The following is an 8,432-nucleotide window of genomic DNA, read 5'->3' as shown; positions in this document are numbered from 1 at the left end:
AATAAATATTAATGGTTAACCTGGTCCCGATATCTAGTAGAAGTCGTATTTACCTTGGAGTAGGCCTATCATTTGGCTGTAACTTGCCATTCAATGATCAAATGAATAATGTAATAAGAATTGCTGGATATCACATTTGGAACATTGCTTTCGTAATTAATTATCCGGATGAATATTGTGTAAAAAACCTAATGATTAACTTTGCTGTTACCAGGACTGGCTATTATAACTATTACAATTTGCCCACATTCCAACATAAGAAATTATAAAACATAGTAAACAGAGGAACAAGTTTGAGAACATGTGGGCCCCTTCAACGAGAAAGGATTACTCCTATACTAATTGATTTACATTAGCTGCTTTTTGAAGCTATAATGGAGTTTATAGGATATATGCAATGGCTCATCAAGTTATCAGAACCTGATATTCCTATTTTACCTCTGGTTTTTTCTCAACTCTTCCTCCTTCACTACCTCCCATTTACATCACCCACTATATTTCCCAATTCTTTTGCTACAACTAATATATATATATATATATATATATATATATATATATATATATATATATATATATATATATATATATATATATATATATAGCTACAACTAATATATATATATATATAGCTACAACTAATATATATATATATATATATATATATATATATATATATATATATATATATATATATATATATATATATATATATATATATATATATATATATATATCTTTGAGAATCACTAAACATCGTGCACCCAACAAATCTGTTGACACGGTATTAGTTACAGATAATTTCTAGTTATTAGAGACAAGATTTTCCTCTACTGTAGGTTCTAGACCTTTCAAATATGCGGCCCCAAGACTTTATAACAAGCTTCCACTTGAAATCCGAAGGAATGAAGGTATTGAGGATTTAAAAAGAAAAAAAAAATAAGATTATTTTGTTTAGCAAGTGCTTCGATAATGAAGACTCGCCAATTATTGCAGAATACGCCATGTTATACTTTAGATACCTAATGATGTAATCTATACGATAAATAAATCTTGTAGGGCACAAGGTTTTCACATGTGATAGGACCAGGAAAACTACTCTTAAAGTAAGTAAGTCTTGCATGCACATGATGCTACTCTCTTGCTATCAAATACATCCTCTGAATAGCTCCAATAACTATTCTCGTTCTGATACGAATTATTGCTACGGTGTGTAGCGATTCTCTAAAATATTCTCGACGTCCAGGACTATTAATTTGATGAGTCTTTACATATATTCTAAAATCTTTTCTAGCTTTAAAAGTCAGCTAGTGTAATTCAATACGTACAGGGATATCAATATCAATATCTGGTCTACGATCAAATTGAATAGTTCACAATGCTGTACTATACATACAGTTAATAACAAAAAATGTGCACTTTATATGTAGCCTACACACACACACACACACACACACACACACACACACACACACACACACACACACATATATATATATATATATATATATATATATATATATATATATATATATATATATATATATATATATATATATATATATATATATATATACACACACACATAGTTCGGACTCCTGGTCTTATCGCACAGGGAACCCTACACATTACTGGTATAGCCTACATTCTTAGGTATTTTGTATATCACACTGAATAGGGTGTTTACTGTCAAATTCACATTATCGAAACATTTACAGAATAAGAAACTCTCCAGTTTCTCCATGAACGAAATATTTCTCATTTATCGATTTCCTATTTTGAATTACTTTATTGCCAACAGATTGAATATTTGCATAGCCGCAATTTATGACGTCCTTATAGTATCTATGGTCCGTATTTTCTGCTCATCTATTAATTTCCAAATTTTAAGCTTTGCAATATCTAGAATTCACTATATAATTATTAGGTTTCTTCAACTCAGTGCAGCTTATACATTTTATCTGTTGTGAGTTACATTCTTTGGTGGCGTGATTTCATAAACATTTCCCACACACGTTATCATCAGTCTTGAACTTGTAATCTTTTCAAAATGTCCATACCTTTGACAATGGCAGCACCCAAGTTTTCCAGAAGTTCCATTCCGGCTGCGACCAGACTCTGGAATATTCATACTAATAATATAGTTAAATCAGTTAGACAGTAGAATTAGGTTGAACAGGTCATCACACCTCATCTCATAGTCTCATAGTTTTCCTTTTAAATATATCACATTTCAATGTGCTGTTTCTTACTATTTTCCTTTTTACTTTTCTTTTACCGTATATAATTTGTTTATTTTTTTATTTTAGATATTAGGCTACGCCCGGGAAATTGAGAGCCTAGGTCTAGATTCTTAAGCTATCTTCCTTTCATGGTTAACTGTACATACATACATACATACAGTACAGTGGCCATATAAAATAATGTAGTTACCCATTCATCCTTGAATAATTTCGTTTTTTGTCACAAAATTTGCTTATTGTGACGTTTATAATCTTCAACACCTTTGACATTCAGAACAAAAAATGCAACAAATAAAATCATTTAAAACAAAAAAAAATATCCCAAATAAAAACACCAGTTTTATCAAGAACAGCCAGTTTTGATTTCACTGACATGTTGGGGTTAAGTTAGAGAAAATAAGAGGAAGGATTATGACGGTAAGTTCCTCAATTTCTTTGACATTCAGAAGGGAAAAAACAATAACATAAAAGAAAAAAATACACGAAAAAACAATAAAAACCATACGTATATACCAGTAGTTTTATCAAGAATATATAGAGGATTATTAAAGACTCGAATATATACTGCTACTCTGCCAGTAGCCTTATTATTCTCATTAATATTCAGGAAGAGGAAGAAGAACGCACAGAGACAGGGCGACTTCTTGCGCACTGGTGAGATGTTATTTATTATCATTATTCTAATATTGCGCATTTTTAATGCATGCATGGTTATATTTAATAATAATTATTAATATTAAACTAATCAAATGCTCATATTACGTTTAGGCCATTCTTAAAGGCAGAGGCAACAAGTTTTAAGATAAACGAAGGTCATATACTATCCTAAACTACCTGCTGTACTATAGCCTTGTTAGGTTTCACAATATCTAAAAGTAGGATTAGAATGTTTTTGGGCTAACCTTATCATAGCTACACTTAATCTCTGGATTAGTCTAATCTAAAGGTATTAGGGTTGAACGTAATCCGAAGCCTTTGTAGTTTTTTGGGACCATATATAATCACAGGGTTGTTTGTATGATAATGGCCACTTGTATGTATGATGACGGCTGACTAAGAATACGGCAGTGTAAAGGGCGGATCGCAGGGCGTGTTAGGTTAGGGGACCGTAATTTAGGTCAGTTGCTGTCCACTTTTTATGCACTCTGGAGGAGCTGGCCGCTAATATGTAAAGGCTCTAAAGCACATTTACAAGGAAAACAGACACAAGAACACCACCTAACCTATGGTTCCCCACGTAACCTTACTTAGGAACCCTATCCTTTACTTACCTGAAGGCTATGCCCCGTGTGACCCCTCCTTACACTATTGTATTTGTAACTTACCATGTTCCAACGAACTACGTTCACCCTTCTTAAATCATGAATCTCTAGGAGGTCCCGCAGTTATATTTCGATATGTTCCCACCCAGCCATTACGGCTTGCCATTATATAGGAGTTTCATCTTTTTCTTTTTATGCAAGTGCACGGTGAAGCAAAAACCATTAAGGACTCTTATTGAAATATTATCGAAATCTAATAGTTTTGCTCCGTTCTGCACTCGCTTCGCTCTTGAAGAAAGAAAAACATCAAGTTCCTATGTACTGGCAAGCGGTTATGGCTGGGTGGGACTATTGAAATATTACTGGTCTCGCGATGTACAGTGATTAAGAATATGACGCCCAGTACTGTTATAGCAAGGAATGTGCGAGTCTCCTGATGAGTAAGGATATGGTGTTGTAGGTTAGAGAGATACGAGAAGTTTTGGAAGCGCTGTACATTGGCAGACACGGATCAGCTTAGGTGTAGAAAAGGGAAATTTTGAATATATTTCACTAAATCAAAGAGGTACAGTATTTCCTAACCTAAGGTAACCCCCTTAACCTTACCAATGCCAGAGTGTAATTTCTGTGGTTTTTAATGCCCATGTAACCCTTCACAGACCGCTTCTAATGCTAATTAGAGGGTGCATCTGCCCTTCTGTAGATTGGTTCAATTTTTTTTTGTAATTTTAGTGCCATTGCACAGGTTAAGGTTTTGCTGGTGTTGGTCTTTTAAAATACTTTTTTTTTTTTTTCAATCAAAATATTATACATTGATTTCTAGCAATACTGAAATTTACTAAAAGAAATGGATGAGTGATGGCTAGTTTGGCATTTTTCTCATTATGATTAATTGTGCTGGGGCATAATAAATTTGATACTGATCCATTAAAATGGGAGAAACATTTCAGTGTCTAAGTCCAATGTTTACTTTTGGGATACTGATGGTGGGTTACTGCCCATGCATTGTTTGCGTTTCGTTTTACTAGCTTTCTGATTTTTGTATGACATAATTTTCTGACCTTTTTAACCAATTAGAGCTTCCAAATATTTGTGCCATTTTTCCCCCTTATCTTCAGTTCCAGCATTACTACAGTCAGTCAGAAGACTTTTCCAAAAGAGAAGTTGAATATATTTAAAAATTTAGTGTAATTTTATCTATATCGGTATGGTGATTATGGTGAAAATACTCTCCATTCCGTATCATTGTTATTGTTGCTCATGCAAAGCAAAAACTTTTTGAGGAACGTAATGTAAATTTTAGTTAATTATAATATTTTAATAGTAACCTTCGGGGATGGCATGCGCAGCACATCCATGTACCGTTTGCAGTGAGATTATGTTTATTTGCGAGCAAAGTGAGCCACAGCAGGGAAAAAACCATGTATGGAGTGAGATACTGTATGAGTTATAGGTAATTAGGATTTTTCAATATTTAACTTAGCCGGTGATTATAATAGCTGCAACTCTGTTGCTCGACAGAAAACTCTACGGAAAAAATTCGCCAGCGATCGCTACACAGGTAGGGGGTGTACTTCAACAGCGCCATCTGTCGTCCAGATACCCAGTACTCATTGTAAACAAAGAACTCAATTTTCTCTCTGTCGTGCTACCGGCAAGACCTACTAATTCGCTGTTGCTAACTGGATTTGTTTTCACAACTATTTGGTGAAGTACACTATTCTAGTTTTGAGCTTTCGCTGTGCAGGCTTTCTCTTCAAAAATCCTTGCATTCTTTTTTTGATTACGGATTATTTGTTGATGACTTTGGATAGTTTTTGAATTCCCCTTTGACCATTCAAAATGGCTGACCCTTCTCAAGTCCCAAAATTTAGGAAGTGTAATGCTAGGGACTGTTCAAGGCGTCTTCCGAAGGCCTCTATCGACCCTCACACTGTTTGTTCCAATTGTCGGGATAAAACCTGTCAATTGGAAGATCGATGTGAGGAATGCGTTGGGCTTTCGGAATTCGATTTTATCGAATTCCAAAAGTATACACGTAGGCTAGAGAGAGATAGAGTTAGGAGAAGTTCCTCTCGTTCTGTTGAAATTTCCTCTCCTCATGCCCCACAACCTATTCCTTCCCCTGTAGTGGTTGCTCCTAATCCCCCTTCTGGCACTCAGGAACCTTCGATGGCTGATATGATGCGTGCCATCCAAGCTCTGGGTGAGAGAGTTGAGTCCCTGGCTAGTGACCGTAACCAGCTCATGGCGGATGTCAAGGAGCTGAAGTGTAAAAGTGCAGTGGGAAGTGTTAAAGTGAGTGATAGTGTTGTGGATAGTGTTGCGCTTGAGGGTTCGTCTGTTCGTGCCTGTCGTCCTCCTAGTCCGGGACCTCTTGCAAGCTCCCAAGTCCAGGGGAGAAGCAATGTCGTACGACCAATGGGTTCGAGAGGCTTTAATCAGCGAACAGACGTTCCCTCCGTGGTACCGGGTGCATCTTCCCAAGATCGCCCCTGCCGCACAAAGACGAGAGAGCCCATTTATTCCTCGTCTTCGGAAGGTGTTTCTCGCAAGAAACAATGGACCAAGGTCTCACGACCATTAAAACGCAAGTCGGTCCCTTCCGCGCAAGTCCAACGGCCCAGCTGTAGCCACTGGGTCAGTTCGGACTCGCTGCAGTCTTCCGATGACTGCTCACCTCCTAAGAGAGGCAAAGCGGTACCGCCTCAGACAGTTACACCGTCTGTCGCCCCACCTGCTCCTGCAGACCCTAAGTGGTCTTTGCTGCAGAACATGCAGTCCCAATTAACGTCTCTGATGCAGGACTTGCGTGCGGAGAAGGTTGCTGCTGCACCAGCTAGTACAGCCTCTTGCCTACAACCAACCACACACTCGGTTGTGCGTCCTGTGGACGCTGAGGCGACCTTCTTGCGCACTCCAGTTGAGAGAGTTCCGCCACCCATGCGTTCCAGTGTGCCCTGCCAGCCGCATGTTGACGTTCAGCGACGCACGGAGCCTTCCGTTGACGTTCGTGAGGTACAACAACCGTCAGAGTTGTTTTGTTTTGACGCGGTGCGTCAACCTCCGCAACCCAGTGTGGTTGCCACTGCTCACCCACATCAGGCTAGACAGTCCGGAGTAGACGCTGTGCGTCCCCGCGCTGCTATGGTTGTTGCCAGCTCACAGACTGGGCAACAGTTCCATGACGTTGCGTCCGGCTCAGTCACGCATGCACCCGTGCGACCGGACTCAGCTAACCAGCCGTTACCTACTCCATTGCCGCTTCCTCCTCAATACTCGGATGATGGACTTTCTGATGATGATGGTGCTGCACACGTTGATGAACCACATTCGGATCTTGACGAGCCTAAGTCTACGCAACCCTCTTTGGACTTTAGGAAGGTTTTAGCACTGTTCAAAGAGATGTTTCCGGACCAGTTTGTGTCTGTGGCTCCGCGCTCTCCTCCGTCAGAGTTTGTTTTAGGTATGCCGTCATCCTCGCCTGCCTTTACTAGACTCGTCCTCGCACGCTCGTCCAAGAGAGCTTTACGAGTGATAGGAGAATGGATGCAGTCCAAAAAGAGTCTAGGGAAGACAGCCTTTACGTTTCCCCCTGCTAGACTCTCTTCTAGATCGAGCGTCTGGTATGCCACGGGAGAAGTTCTCGGCTTGGGAGTTCCTGCCTCTGCCCAGGGCGACTTCTCAAGTCTTGTAGACTCTCCCCGCCGGCTAGCCATGAGACGCTCAAAAATATGTTGGTCATCTTCAGACCTGGACCACCTTTTGAAAGGGATATATAGAGCCTTCGAGGTCTTCAACTTTTTAGACTGGTGTCTGGGAGCTCTAAGCAGGAAGATCTCTCCGACAGAGAAGGAGACTTCCTTGCTCATCATGTCCTGCATGGACAAGGCCGTACGTGACGGATCTAATGAGCTTGCTGCATCGTTCGTGTCCGGAGTCCTCAAGAAGCGTGAGAACCTTTGCTCTTTCCTGTCAGCTGGAGTTACACCTTGCCAAAGATCCGAACTTCTGTTTGCTCCTCTTTCCAAGTGCCTCTTTCCAGAGGACCTGATTAAGGAGATTGCTTCTTCTTTGATACAGAAGGATACTCATGATCTGGTTGCGTCCTCTGCTCGCAAAGCCACCCCTTTGCCTACCTTGTCAGCTAGACCAAGGATGGACACTCCAGCGTCCCGATTTATTCCGCCCTTTCGTGGCAGAGCCTCCAGCAGAGGAGGTGCTCGTGCCGAAGGGAGACGTGGAAAGAAGAAAGGAACCAAGTCCTTTAAAGGCAGAGTCTGACTGCCAGCTTCTTCAGACAGCAATGGGAGCCAGACTCAAGAACTTCTGGCAGACCTGGGAGAAGAGAGGCGCAGATGCACAATCTGTGAAGTTGCTCAGAGAGGGGTACAAGATCCCGTTTGTACGAAAACCCCCTCTAGCAACGTCTCCCATCGATCTCTCTCCCAGGTACAGAGAGGAAGACAAGAGACAAGCATTGAAACAGGAAGTGTCTCTCTTACTAGAAAAGGGAGCGGTAGTCAAAGTCCTGGACCATCAAACCCCGGGCTTCTACAACCGTCTCTTCTTAGTGGCAAAGAAGACAGGAGGGTGGAGGCCGGTGCTAGACGTCAGTGCGCTGAATGTCTTTGTCACAAAGCAGACGTTCTCCATGGAGACCACAAAGTCCGTTCTAGCAGCGGTCAGAAGGGAAGACTGGATGGTCTCTTTAGACCTAAGGGACGCATACTTCCACGTCCCCATCCACCCAGACTCCCAACCTTTTCTGAGATTTGTTTACGAAAAGGTTGTCTACCAGTTTCAAGCCCTGTGCTTTGGCCTAAGCACAGCTCCTCTTGTGTTTACGAGGCTGATGAGGAATGTAGCCAAATTCCTTCATTTAGCGGACATCCGAGCCTCCCTCTATTTGGACGACTGGCTTCTAAGA

At 40.5% G+C, this 8,432-nt stretch overlaps 1 protein-coding gene across 1 annotated transcript in view; it reads left to right on the top strand.

Annotated features, from left to right (window-relative positions):
* Positions 1-2,679: 2,679 nt before the first annotated feature.
* The window catches only part of LOC137656685 (5'-AMP-activated protein kinase subunit beta-1-like), a 68,631-nt gene continuing 62,878 nt past the window's right edge, over positions 2,680-8,432 (top strand). The window contains exon 1 of the mRNA XM_068390879.1: positions 2,680-2,894. The gene's annotated coding sequence lies outside the window, so the exon portion shown is untranslated. The remainder of the gene's footprint in view (positions 2,895-8,432) is intronic.

This window comes from Palaemon carinicauda, chromosome 17 (assembly GCF_036898095.1).
Source record: "Palaemon carinicauda isolate YSFRI2023 chromosome 17, ASM3689809v2, whole genome shotgun sequence".
Taxonomy (NCBI): Eukaryota; Metazoa; Arthropoda; class Malacostraca; order Decapoda; family Palaemonidae; genus Palaemon; species Palaemon carinicauda.
The sequence above is the reverse complement of the archived record's forward strand: the minus strand, read 5'-3'. Positions and strand labels throughout refer to the sequence as shown.